A 14,959-nucleotide genomic window follows, 5' to 3' on the forward strand; every position below is an offset into this window, starting at 1 on the left:
CCACATATAAAATAATTAGACACCATGACCAAGGAGGATTTATTCTAGAAATGTGAGGTTGGTTCAATATACGAAAATCAGGGGCCGGCCCAGTGGTGCAGTGGTTAAGTGCGCACGTTCCGCTTTGGGGGCCCGAGGTTCACTGGTTCGGATCCCGGGTGCGGACATGGCATAGCTTGGCAAGCCAAGCTGTGGTAGGTGTCCCACATATAAAGTAGAGGAAGATGGGCACGGACGTTAGCTCAAGGCCAGTCTTCCTCAGCAAAAAGAGGAGGATTGGCAGCAGATGTTAGCTCAAGGCTAATCTTTCTCAAAAAAAAAACCTTAAAAAAATATAAAAATCAATCACTGTAATATATCAATAGGACAAAGGACAAAAAACATAAGATCATCTCAATAGAAGCAGAAAAAGCTGTTTTCTAAAAGTGAAACATAGAGTTACCAATGACCCAGCAATTCCTTTCTTAGATACTATATGCAAGAGAAATGAAAACGTATGTCCACGCAATAACTTGTTATATGAATGATCACAGCAGCTTCACTCATAATAGCTAAAGGGGAAACAACCCAAATGTCCATCAACTGATGAATGAATAAAGAAAATATGGTATATATATTCATGCAGTGGAATATTATCTAGCCACAAAAAAGGGAATAAAACACTAATTCATGCTCAATGTGGATGAATCTTGAAAATATGCTAAGCAAAAAAGGTCAGACACAAAAGGTCAAATACTGTATAATTCTATTTATGTGAAATGTCCAGTATAGGCAAATCAATAGAGACAGAAAATAGATTAGTTTTTGTCAGGGATTAAGGTAGGGCAGAATGGGGAGTGTCTGCTAACAGGTTTTTTCTTTTTAAGACTTTATTTTTTTTTAAAGATGTTTTTTAATTTTTTTTTCCTTTTTCTCCCCAAAGCCCCCCGGTACACAGTTGTATGTTCTTTGTTGTGGGCCCTTCTAGTTGTGGCATGTGGGATGCTGCCTCAGCGTGATTTGATGAGCAGTGCCATGTTCGCGCCCAGGATTCGAACCAACGAAACACTGGGCCGCCTGCAGCGGAGCGGGCGAACTTAACCACTCGGCCACGGGGCCAGCCCCTAACAGGTTTTTTTAAGGTGGTGGAAATGGGCTGGAATTAAATAGCGGTGATGGTTGTACAACATTGTGAATATACTCAAAAACCACTGAATTTTACATTTTAAAAGAGTGAATTTTATGGTTTGTAAATTATATCTCAATTTTAAAAAGTGTTCACATAGCCAAGGGTTATAAAGCCACACTATAGTTAAACTGCTTGCATTAAAAAATTATTTAAATTTAAATTCGAGTTTACTAATTCTATTTTAAAATTTGCAACTTCAGATTTGTGGGATTCAAATCACTTATTAGTTATATCAGTTTCCCCTCTCTACTCTGTCATCTCCATCCACAACATAAACATACTGTAATTGCTACCAGGTTAGGAAAAAAACAACAAAACTCTTGAGTCCCATATCCCTTATCGCTACCATCCCATTTCTTTATTTTGTTTTACAGCAAAACTCTTTTAAAGAGTTCTCTATATTTGCTGTTTGCACGTTGGTGATCTTTTCCTCCTTCTTCTCTCTTAAATGTACTCCAGGCAGGCTCTCGCATCCAACCTCCACGTATACTCCTCTCATCAAAGTCACGAATTAATGACCTTAATGTTGCAAAAATCTAACGGTCAATTCCCAGTCCCCATCTTACTTGAAGTATCAGGAGCTCTCTCCAACTTGAAAACCTTTCTTCTCATGGATCCAGGACAGCCTCCTTTTCTGAGTGTCCTTCTTTATCAATGGTTGTTCCTTCAAGTTTTCTTTGCTTGTTCCTTCTCTTTCTCCCTACCTCTCCCCGACCTTGGATCTATTGAATCACCCAAGGCCAAACCCCTGTATCTCTTATCTCCTACGCATGTAGTCCTACCCTCGGTAATCCAATCTCAGGGTTTTCAATACCACCCAAATGGTGATTACTTCCAGATTTTTATCTCCACGCTTGTATATCCAACTCCCAATTCAATATCTCTGCTTGGATGTCTAATAGGTAATTTAAGTCAGACTTAAAATTCCCCAACTCAATCCTGATCCCCTGCACTGAACCTGACCCTCTCAAACTCTCCCCATTTCAGTAATGCCAACTCCATTAGTCCCGTTGATTGAATCAAAAACCTTGATGGCATCTTTGACTCTCTCCTTTTCTTGTAGTTCAAACTCAATCTGTCAGAAAATATTTCTTTTCTTTCTTTAAAATACACCCAGAATACTACCAGTTCTTATCACCATCATCTCTAGTTATATTTCATAACTCTCTCTGCTTCTGCCTTTTTCCTTCCTAAACCACAGTCTACTTTCAACAAGAGTAGTCCTTTTAAAATGTAAATTAGATAATATCATTCCATGGTTCCAAGACTTGACAATAGCTTACAGAATCCTGTGGGATTTTGTTCCTTGCTACCTTTCTGATTTCCACTAATGCTTCCCTTCACTCTGCTCCATCGCCTCAGCTCGCCTTGCTTTTTTCGGTCAACAAGCCAAGTGTGGTCCCAGTTTAGGCCTTTGCACTTGCTAATTGCTCCGCCTAGAAAGTTATTTCTCCAGATAAAAGCACTACTTCTTCTCTTACATTCTTCAGGTTACTCTCCAAACACATTCATTAGCGAGGCAGTGACCAGAAAGGAGACTTGAATCAGTATTTGAGAAGAGAATTAGGGTTTTCGGATTAGAGTCTGAGGGTAAATGGAAGCTACTGGGGAGTTTTAATCTGGGTTGTGATCAGGTAAAATTTAAATTGGAAAATTGATTAGAGCTGTTCTAAACTGGAAACCAGTCAGGAGGCTGAAGGCTTTTCCAACTCAGGCTAAAGATTTTGTACTAAATATTTAAGATGATTAAACACCATTGAAGGGTTTTAAGTGATGAGATCAGTTGTAGAGTGGAGAATAGATTGAATTAGGGGCCTTTGAGACCAATTACACTGTAGTAGTGGAGGTTACAGAGATTATGGTGATCAGAACTGAGGTAAATGTCATCCATGTCTTGGCTGTCAATGGGCCACAAAACTGAGCAGCCAGTGATAGAATGGACAAAGTGTATTAACAGCAAGTTCACAAAAAGAACACATTTCTAATAGGCATATGAAAATTGCTCAACCTAATCAAAGTGGAAACTAAATCTGAAATGAGATGTATGCTGACACAAAAAATATTATGTGCAGTATGACACAATATCTACACAAATATACTTAATTCAATAAATATTTATTGGCCACTTACCAAGTAGATGGCAAATATGTGTATGGGCAACCTAAGATATGTGCCAAAATGTTAAAATAAATTTTTTCTGGCAGTTAGGAATGGAAGTGATTCTTTTAATCTTTTATTGTTTTATTTAGTTATTGTATTTTCTGTACTGTACAGGACCACTGGTGTGGGTGTAATAAAATTAAATAGAAAAAGTAGATGACGCATTTAGGGCATCCAGCTACCCACTTAGCCAATTCTTGGAGCATTTTAATGAAAGGAATAAGATAACATCAAGGGTTAGATTTTTTCTCAGCTAAGTAGTTAGTTTCTAGCAAACAAAGGATAGAATTCAGGTTTTTACGTGGTATGGAAGTTCTCTTTATGACTTGATCTTTGACTATCTCAGATGCTTACTGAAGTATGTTGATGGGAGATACAGCCATTGTACAAGTTGTGTAGTGACTTTCTAGGCAGTGTGAGCAACAGACACTCCCTCACGTCCACCCTAGACACCCCGGCCTACAGCAACAGCCCATCTCCATGCCAGCGGTTCTCAACCACTGATGCACATTAGAATCACCTGGGGAGCCCCCGCCAGCCTTAGAGCAATTTAGTCAGAACCCATATGGGGGTGGGGCGCAGGCGTTAGTTTTTAAAGGCCCTCAGGTGATCGCAGTATGCAATCAAGGATGAGAACCACAGCTTTTCGCTCCCACCTTCCTGCTTTGATTAAATCACAGGTGTTAAGAATGATAATGATATTAGCACACGCTTCTGGGTAGATATAAATCTGGTACTAATGAAGGATCTACATCTGTTTGGCATATATAAAAAACAAACAAATAAATGTGAAACTGGTATGCTCTGCCCAAGTAAGTAGACACTGGAAATCAATGTCATCTTCTCTTTGCTTGAACAAATAAAAAGAAAAATAATAGTGTTGGGAGTAGAGCACTTGTGGAAGAAGTTTCAGAGGATGAAGGATACCCAGCGCATCTCTTGTACAGATTATTTGACAACGGAAAGAAAGCCGAAAGATTGATGGTTTGGACATTGGGATGATAGAATTGATGTGACATTATTAGATATTTTCTGCTTTCACAAAAGCAACTTGTTTATGATATTTGCCTCTACAATGCAATGTTTTTAAAAAGAATCTATAGCAATATATATTCTGGTGAATTCTTAAAATTCAAGAAAATGGGCTGGGGCCTGCCTGGTGGTGCAGCAGTTAAGTTTGCACATTCTGCTTCTTGGCGGCCCGGGGTTCACTGGCCTGGATTCCAGTGTGCGCTTGGCAAGCCATGCCATGGTAGGCATCCCATATATAAAATAGAGGAAGATGGGCATGGATGTTAGCTCAGGGCCAGTCTTCCTCAGCAAAAAGAGGAGGTTTGGCAGCAGATGTTAGCTCAGGGCTAATCTTCCTCAAAAAAAAAGGAAAAAAGAAAATGGGCAGAATTAGTTACACATTTTTGACAGAAAAAAAGATACAAATTAAATTTAAATTTAAATTAATTTTGAAAAGTGTTAAATTCATGACAATTTCAGACTTCTCCACAATATGAATTAATGCCAAATAATGAAGACATTGGTTTCTGATTGCTTGATCTTAGAGATTCTTATTCAGTGAATCTGGAGGAAGGCTTAGAATTCTATATTTCTAAACCCAGAGAAAATCATAAAATATCAAGAGAAGGTATTTGACCCAAGATGCTGTGTTTAAACAATTGCCAATAGGAAGATATTCTTAGGTCTATAACTCAGAAAATTTACACTCAGGATAAAGTAAAAGGGAAAAAACAGAATGTTTGTTCTATGGATAAGAGGCACTGAGAACTGAACTATCCAGAAGGAAGTGGTTCTGGTGATAGAATTAAGTTCACACAGGCCACGGGCTTGGAACCTCCAGAAGCTCGCCCAGTCTCACGCTGCAAAGACCACAGGAATCGTCACATTTATTGTCTCAATTCTCCCAGGCAACTTTGGTAGCTGCAAACTTTCTCTAATCTCTGGAAAAGGATTCAAAGAGAAGTTTGAAGCAGTTATCATATTAATAATAGCCAGCATTTATTGAGTAATTACTATGCACAGGCAACATAACTTAGAGAGTTTGGATGTGACATACTGCTTGGTGACATTGTCCTCACTGTGCTGACGTTATCCTCATTTTACACATGAGTAAACTGGGGCTTAGAAAAATTGTGTAACTTGCTCATAGTCACATGATAGCAAGTGATAGAGCTGAGCTTGTGACAAGCTGGCTGATCTCAGCGTCTATGCTTTTTTTTTTATGGTTAAAAGAATGGCCCTGAGCTAATGTCTGTTGCCAGTCTTCCTCTTTTTGCTTGAGGAAGATTGCTGCTGAGCTAACATGTGCGGCAGTCTTCCTCCAGTTTGTCTGTGGGACACCCCCACAGCATGGCCTGACAGAGCTGTGTAGGTCCGTGTCTGGGATCCAGGCCGGGAAGCCCCTCTGCTGAAATGGAGCAATGAACTTACTACACGGCGGGGCTAGTCCTCAGTGCCCATGCTTTTAAAGACCACATTGTGCTTCCTCTCAGCATGAACAAGAGCTATTTCCACCTTTGGGGAAAGGGGAAGTGGGAAGTTTGATACACATATAAGACTTGCAGGGCAAAGACAGACTTTAAGAATTGAGAGGAATGAAAAGAGCAGTATTACAGTTAAAGAAATATGACGTCAGGGCTTTTCTTTAAATGAGAGTTCTTTGAGCCAGAGTTCTTTCCTTTCCGTGTGTGTGCTTTTTAAGATTTGAACACTCAGGGGCTGGCCCAATGGCACAGCGGTTAAATGCGCCCATTCCTCTTTGTCGGCCGGGGTTCGCTGGCTCGGAACCCCAGATGCGGACATGACACCGCTTAGAGACCCATGCTGTGGTAGGCATCCCACACATAAAGCCGAGGAAGATGGGCACGGATGTGAGCTCAGGGCCAGTCTTCCTCAGCAAAAAGAGCAGGATTGGCAGCGGATGTTAGCTCAGGGCTAGTCTTCCTCCAAAAAAAAAAAAAAAAGATTTGAACACTTAAATAGGCCATACCAACTTATACCAAAAGCAGGCGTTTCCCCACACGTGGGTATAATCAATCTTTAAAATATTTGCCAATTTGATAGCAGAAAAATTACATCACATTATTTGAGTCAGTGTGTATTAAATTAATTTCAGTTTGTCATTTTAGATGGTAAGTAGTATTTTAATCATGAACCACCTTAGTGATGGAGGTTATACAACCCACAGAGGAGAAAGCATGGCGGTGGGAGGAGAGGGAGGGTGAGCTGACAGCAACGTTTGAGCTTGGTCAGGGAAAGGTGACTGACTGAAATCTTGGTGAGTTTTTAAGCCGTATTTCAGCAACATCACCAGGTTTGTAATAACAGCTATATAAAAGTGGGAGAGAAGCGCTTGGTTTGAGCTGCGTCGGTTCCTCTGCGGGGGTGGGGAAGCCCCGCGGCGAGGTTGGCTCAAGTTTCTAAAGCCTGAAGAAAAGGAGTAGTTGTTTCTTATCGGTCACCACTGTAGGGAGGTAGCATGCGAGAATTTTCCCTCGAGGGCCATTCTGCGTCCCCACGGGGAAGGGGGTGACTTCCACAGGCGGTACAATGTAACAGGGTCTCTGCGCTGGCCAGGAGCGCGCCGGGGAGAAGCGCGCCCAGGCGATGCTCGGAGGCCAAGCGGGAGCTCCGCGTGATTTTCAGGGTGGTCAGGTGTCCCTGTACTTTGCTTCCAGATTGTCAGATTTTTGAGTTTTATCACAACTGGGGATGAGTTTAGGCTGGAGGCCTCTTAGTTCTCAGAGCTGATTTCCAAGTGTTTGAGTAAATAATGTGGATGAGACTGTGACAGTACAACTGTTCTTTTCTTTATCTTTAAAACGTGAATGTTCCTAAAATTCAGTTTTAACCAGACTTAGTGACCTAGTATTGTCTATGTCCCTGGCCAGTCTTATTGAGGTCCTTATAATTAAGAACAGCATGCATTTCTTGTCCAGAACGGACTCTGTGGCTTCTTAGAAATAGTTTCTCCCGGTCCCAACCTGTGAGAACTCACATGTAACTAATGTTCTGAATTGTCATCCCAGGACTAGATAATTTTTTTTTTTTTGTATTTTCTGTTATCGACTTCAACTACCAAGTAATGGCAGACCTTTCTTCAGACTTTCCTGCGCATACGGCTGCAGTCATTTACTGCAATAGTAGTAGTTTCAGACTCATTAGGATGCTGTAGGAATCTTATCTGGGAGCTGATCACATAGATCCCACCCCCTGCCCCCAGGAAGATTAGCCCCCAGCTAACATCCACCGCCAATCCTCCTCTTTTATTTTGCTAGGGAAGCTTGGCCCTGAGCTAGCATCTGTGCCCATCTTCCTCCGCTTTATATGTGAGACGCCTGGCACAGCGTGGCCTGATAAGTGGTGCGTAGGTCCACACCCAGGATCTGAACCAGCGAACCCCTGTGCCACAGAAGCAGAGCTGGCAAACCTGACTGCTATGCCACCAGGCAGGCCCCCATCACATAGGTGTTTTTCCCCAATTTCTCTCCTTTTAGATAATGAAGAATGAGGTAAAATGAACTTTACCAACTTTGGCATTTTGTGGTTTTGTTTTTGAAGATTTTGTTTTTTTCCTTTTTCTTCCCAAAGCCGCCCGTACATAGTTGTATATTCTTCGTTGTGGGTCCTTCTAGTTGTGGCATGTGGGACGCCGCCTCAGCGTGGTTTGCTGAACAGTGCCATGTCCGCGCCCAGGATTCGAACCAACGAAACTCTGGGCCGCCTGCAGCAGAGCGCGCGCGAACTTAACCACTCGGCCACGGGGCCAGCCCCTGTGTTTTGTGAATTAGCTCTACAAGAGTGCTTTTCCCATTGCTGGTCTTAGGGTAGTTGAGAGAAATGTGTGCTGCGGTCCTCCTGATTCCATAAGTGATGTGTCCACTTGCTCAAGGCCCCAAATCAGTCCCGTAACTAACAGTTATATGCACATAGATACAACTGGGCCGTCATTTTCCTCGAATGCACTTTTCCTACCATCTTATCCATTGACAGCCCTGATTTTCTTTTTTCTGTGTTCATAGCCATCCCTTTAGATTTGAGGGGAATTTGTATTTGGACAAGAAGTGAATGTATTGGACTACAGATTTAAGTATAACTGGTAAAAAGAAAAACTGTAAAAACAGCATTGGGTGGTATTGCTAACTAGAATGTTTTTAGTTGTATTTTGAAAAATTCTGTCCAAAAACTGGCATTTATTAATCCGTAACTGATTTTTTCATATTTTATTAATTAGTCATATACCAATCAGTTCTTCTGGCTGACATGGTGTTAGCCACAGAGTGATATAATTTACCTCCAAACAAATAAACTATATTTCATGTATACCACCAAAAGAAAGGGGGGAGGGGAAGAAAGCCAAGACAATTAGAAATTTAGAAACTATAATAAGGCAATTGTCAACCAAAATATTCCAGATTGATCAATTTCACCTACAGTGGCACCAGTGTCATCTGTTACTAATCTTTCCAAAGTGAGTCTGAAAATTTCTAGCATACACTTTGATTCAGTAATAAGCATGAGTTTTCAAGACAGATGAGAGTACAGCCAGTACAGGTGGGTCTTTGAAGTGACGTCCTGGTAAGCAAAAAATGTTTACCCACGATGGGGCCGTGTATACCACAGAAGATATGAAACATTTGTTTGCATCTTGTTTTGCCTATTTCAGTGTTTACAAAATAGAAAGAAAGTGACACATCTCTGTAGAAAAATACTTTAGAAGAAGCTACTTACTTTGTGGCAAAATTGCTGAAACAGCAGACTGGCAGAACAGGCCATTCGAGCTCCCAAATGTATTTTTTTCTAACACTCCTAAAGGTACTGTGAGCCAAAGCAAAACAGTATGTCAGGAGGCAATCTTCTGAGAAGGTCCTTCAGACGCGGCTCTGCCTCCTACCTGAGTGGATGGTGTGGTGAATGTGGGCTTCCACTTGCTTCTGCTGGAAGGAGCCAGACGCCTTTGCTACCTGATGCTCTACTGTCACAGAAAACTACGTGTGATATTGTGATCTATAATAAGAAATATGTACTTGGTCTTTGTCCTATTCCTGGCCCAGAGCTCCTAAAACCCGTGGAATTTCTAAAACAAGAGAGCTTTAAAGGTGTCTTTTGTTATGTTAAGGAGGTGACTAGCAATCTCCCTAGGTAACCTGAAGATGGGCTGGTTGTCAGGGGAACCAACCACGTGGTTAGAGGGTTGGAACTTTCAGTCCCAACCCGTGATCGGTAAACTCCAGGAAGGGAAAGGGGCTGGAAGTTGCGTACAATCACCAATGGCCAATGATTTAATCAATCATGCCTATGTGATGAAGCCTCCATAAGAACTCAAAAGGTTGGGGTTCAGAGAGTTTCCAGGGTGGTGAACCAGAACATATCCATGTGGCGCCTTGCAGGCCCCAAACTCTACGCGGACAGAAGCTGCTTTGTTCGCTACCTCGCCCTATGTATCTCTTCATCTGCCTGTTGATTCCTATCCTTTGTAATAAACCGGTAATCTAGTGAGACTGGTTTCCTGAGTACTATGAGCCTCACTAGCAAGTTAATTGAACAAAGGAGGGGGTTATGAGAACCTCTGCTTTGTAGCCAGTTGGTCAGAAACACAGGTAACAACGCAGACTGCGATTGCCATCTGAAGTAGGGGACAGTCTTGTGGGGCTGAGCCCTTCTCCTGTGGAATCTGATGCTGTCTCTGGGCAGATAGTGTCAGAATTGAGTTGAATTGTAGGACACCCAGCTGGTGTCAGAGAATTGCTTTGTGTGGGGAATAAACCCACACATTGGAATTGGTGTCAGAATTGTACTATGTATGCATTTTTAGTGTTTAATGTTAATTCTATCTACTCATTTGCATATAGGAAATTAGAATTCAAACTTGTGGAATGTGTGGCAGACTTTGCGAGAACATCTTCAGGCGGCAAGTTTAAAGTTATAACCCTAAATATATTGTAATTGGATGGGAATTTGATTTTTCTATTTGTTTTGGAGTTTAGTAACTCTGAACAGGAGGGGATAGATGCTGTATGTAAGACATGCTAAGAGATTATGAAACAGGTTCTGCTGTTATTAGTTGAACACCCACCTGAAGTATCTGTATGCAGCAGGGAGAATGATCAAGAAAAGTGAGTTGATTGTGGGCTGTGCTTTCCTTCCCCGTCGCACACACCACTCTCACACTCTGCTGGAAGAAAGGGCTGCCACTTTGTCAATCCTAGCCAAGTGAAGAGAGTTTCTCAGAATCACTCATAAAGCTTGACTTTTGTATTTGGGCATCCATAGGCACCGGCACCTAACTGAAGCTTGGCAATGTCTAAAGGTGAGAGGCAATCGGGAGCTGTCCATGGTAGGTCATTGTGGACGGAGGTCTTGTTGGTACTGGTGTCACTAGCAAGCTGATCGGGGAAAGGTAAGCCAGATGTATAAGCATCTGACAGAGGCTGGATTTGGTTTCTCATGACAAGGTCGTTGCCTATAGCTCCCCGATCATCCCTCCTAGCAGCTCTTCTTGAAAGACGACCAGAAGATTGCTGGTCAGGAGGGATTGGTGCTCAGGAGGGAGTTCCACAGGATGGGTGTAAGAGGTATAGCTCTCATAAAGAAAACTTGTGGAAAAGGCATCTGAGGGGGAGGTATCTTAAAAACCAACAGAAAATGCTGTGGGAGAACAATCAGAAGCATGATCTCTGCCATGGCCAGGAGGCACACTTGGCAGAGTTGGCATCATCCCAGTAATGCAATACTTTGCCCTTTTTCTTTAACCTGCCTGTCATCTTCCTGAGTCAGACCCTGACAGGCCAGGGAGGCACAAGTGCTCTCACAAATTTTTAACGCGTTTCCACTGATAATTTTGAAATTGCTTTTGATTATAAAGGGAGTTTCTCTTCATGGCTGACCAGTCTATTATTTGAAGAACATGTTAAACCCTAGACAAAGAACTCTTTTGACAGTCTTAACAAGCCACTGGGTTAAATAGCAGCTCCTTAAAATTCCAAACTTTGAGGTCCAACATCCTTTGGAACACAAGTAGACAACATATTCAGGCACCATTGCCTTCTCCAGGCCTGCTCATATCCTTGCAATCTTGGAACGTCAGCCATTTACGCTGTATAGTAAGACATAGCAAGATTAAGGAATTGAGTAACTGCACATAATTTACCCTTTGTGAATTATGCTGGGATTTGTCTATTGACAAACCTGTGCAAGGCAATAGAAATCCTGGATTTTCAGGAGTTACTTCAGGGCGGAAAAAGTGATGAATCATTGCCATTTTCACCTCAACCTGTGGCTAATGTCTTCCTTTTTTTTTTTTTTTTTAAACCTAGCCAATTGTTTTCTTCAAATTATGTTTTCAAGCCAAAAAGTTGTCCCTCCAACCCTCGTGAAAACCTGATAAAAACTGAACTGCTGTGATTGAAGTATGAAAGTTGACTAGGTGGGGCCAGCCTGGTGGCACAGTGGTTAAAGTTCGAACGTTCTGCTTTGGCAACCCTGGGTTCGCGGGTTTGGATCCTGGGTTCGGACACGGCACCGCTTGGCACGCCATGCTGTCATAGGTGTCCCACATATAAAGTAGAGGAAGATGGGCATGGATGTTAGGTCAGGGCTAGTCTTCCTCAGCAAAAAGAGGAGGATTGGCAGCAGATGTTAGCTCAGGGCTACTCACGGCTAATCTTCCTCAAAAACAAAACAAAAACAAAAACACAATTTTGGGGCTGGCCCGGTGGCACAGCAGTTAAGTGCACATGTTCCACTTCGGCAACCCAGGGTTCACCGGTTCGGATCTCGGGTGCGGACATGGCACTGCTTGGCATACCATGCTGTGGTAGGCGTCCCACATATGAAGTAGAGGAAAATGGGCATGGATGTTAGGTCAGGGCCAGTCTTCCTCAGCAAAAAGAGGAGGATTGGCAGCAGTTAGCTCATGGCTAATCTTCCTCAAAAAAAAAAAAAAAAAGAAAGAAAGAAAGTTGGCCAGGGACCCTTTGAACTCCTAGACATCCTAGGAGCATAGTTAAATAACAGAACTGAGGTTTGCAACAAACTAATGTTTATTTTTTCCTGACTTTGTGTTGAGGGGGAGCATCAGGCAGTCTGGAGCAGTATCATGAGGATTCTCTTTTATGAATTTAATCTGAAATATCTTCCACGGAAGATACTGTGATATATTGTGATCTTCCAGGGACTATCTTAGGCCTCTCAGGTACAGACATTGAATAGATCCAGTTCTAGTTTGTGCTTTCCCACATCCCTGAACTTACTTAGGAAGCAGGGCATGGAGTTGTCTCTATTCTCATATCTCTTAAAAGAGGGCATTCTCTCATATTCCCAAATCTTAGACTTTATCTGAGGCAGAGTCAAGATACAAGATCCCCTTCACTTACATTATACTCTTGATGGTGTTCAGGACATGCTACCCCAAAATATGGCACCCTAGCATATGGAATATTTTAAACTGAAAGAGTTTGAGAAAATGACAGAAGCAGGACGGTCACTCTGACCTCTCCCCTCCTTTTTTCTTGAAACAGACCATCAAACCGTCATGTGAGAAGTACGCTCCCTGTACCCAGAGGAAAGGAACATCCTTATCTGTGAAGCCGAAGGGACTCAAGAAGAATCCGAACAAACAGGACTTGTGAAATTTTCCCCATTTAACTACAATTACCTCATACTCCCTAACATATGATAGTCCTCCATGACTGTCCACTCTTCATCAAAACTGGCATAAAAACACATGGTTCTAACTGTTTCTGTGGGTCTTCATTTCCTTATGAAGGCTCCTGTGTCACATAAAACTTATATTAAATAAATTTGTATGCTTTTCTCCTGTTAATCTTTCTTTTTCAGTTTAATTTTCAGATCCAACCAAGGACCCTAAGAGAGTTGAGTAAAAATGTTTCTTCCCCTACACGCTATAACTTAGACTCCAGACTCCTTCTCTGTATGTCAAAGGGTCTGTGATCTCTGTGCAGTGGAGAAGAGAAGCAAGACAAAGCTAGTTCTGCTTTATTGTATCTCCTTTAAAATCTTTTGTATCCTAAACCAGACAAACCGCAGGTTGTGCATTTAGAAGCTAAGAATTTGGACATTTTGATTCTCTGGTTTTGCAGTTCCTGAGCTGGGATAAAGGCCCTCTACAAGTAAATGAATTGGTGCGAAGGGCTGCCCAGGGGAGGGGCCACATCTATTAATTCTTGGCATGTGATTCTACTCCAGTAGGGCTGATGAGAGGAATTCTCTGGTTTCTAGCTTGGCGCATGGTGCTTCCACCAGTGGAAAAAGAAAATCCAGAGAAGAAACAGGTGGCTGTGAGAATTAGTTTCAGACATTATGAGTTTGCAGGTACAAATGAAGACATATCACTGGCAGTGGGGAGAGGAGTTTAAAGACCTCAGGAAAGGCTGGAGAAGGTGCACTTTGGAGTCATCAATATGATACTGAAATGATCAGTTTGCATGAGAAATATCTAAAGAGAATGCTTAACATGGCAAGCGCAGTGCTCAGAAGATGCATCTTTTGGGAACACAACACTGAAGGGGAAAAATCAATCTGGCTGTATGAGATAATCACGGGCTGTCTTAATGGGAACATTTTCTGTGGCATTGGGGGAAAATGGACAGAGAAATATAGATAACTCTTTTTAGAAGTTTGAATGGAAAGAGGAGGTGGGGGATGGGTGAAGCTTTTGTTAGAACAGACTTGAGCAAGTTTAAAGGGAGGGGTGGGAAAGGAAGAAAAAGTCTCAGGACCACGCAGGAGAGAAAGAAATCAGGCTCAGATGAGTGGTTGACCTTGAACAGAGGAAGAAAAGAAGAAGGAGTCCGTCAGCCTTTATGTTAGACCCCGGCAGACAGGGATGCAAGTGGACAAGGTAACTCTATGAGAGGGGAGAGGGGTTGAGGAAAATCACATGCGATGGATTTGGTTTTTCTCAATAAGTTAAGAAATAGGATACCTGCTTTTAGAAAGGGGGCCACAGTTCCTTGGGTGATATGAGGATTAATGAATAATAATAACAGTATTGTTTATTGGATGTTTACTATTTAATAAGATGCTATTAAGATAAGGATATTAAATAATTTTATTTAGTGCTTAAAACAACTCTATGAGACAGAAACTATTACAATCCTCATCCTCATGAATGAGGAAGCTGAACCTTAGAGCAGGTCAGTAGCTTGTCTTAGGTCACAGCTAATTAAGTGGCAAAGCCTGGAAAGAAAGAAAGGCTGCCTGAGTCCAAATCCTGAAAGTAAGAGGGATGTCATCCAGGAAAACTAAAGCGGTCATCCCTGCAGGATCTGAGAATCATGACGGTGGTATTTCTGTTAAGATCTACCTAGCTGTTTGAGAATAATAACCATCTGTATTTAATACATGAACAGATGGTTTTGCATTTCCAGAGTGAAAAAGAACAGCACAGGTAAGTGATAAACAGAAGAGGCGTGTCTGAACCTTTCCAGCCAAAATGAAGATAAACCTTCCAAACTCCCTGTGGGGCACAGGACAAATCTGCTTAACAACGACCTGATTAAGGGGTGGACACAGCGAGTGGTCCAGAGGTTTTCTGGTACATTTTCCTTCTCACAAGTGGTCCTCATAGCTGTTCTATTGGAGAGGAACAGACATGGA

Source organism: Equus przewalskii, chromosome 5 (assembly GCF_037783145.1).
Source record: "Equus przewalskii isolate Varuska chromosome 5, EquPr2, whole genome shotgun sequence".
NCBI classification, from domain to species: Eukaryota; Metazoa; Chordata; class Mammalia; order Perissodactyla; family Equidae; genus Equus; species Equus przewalskii.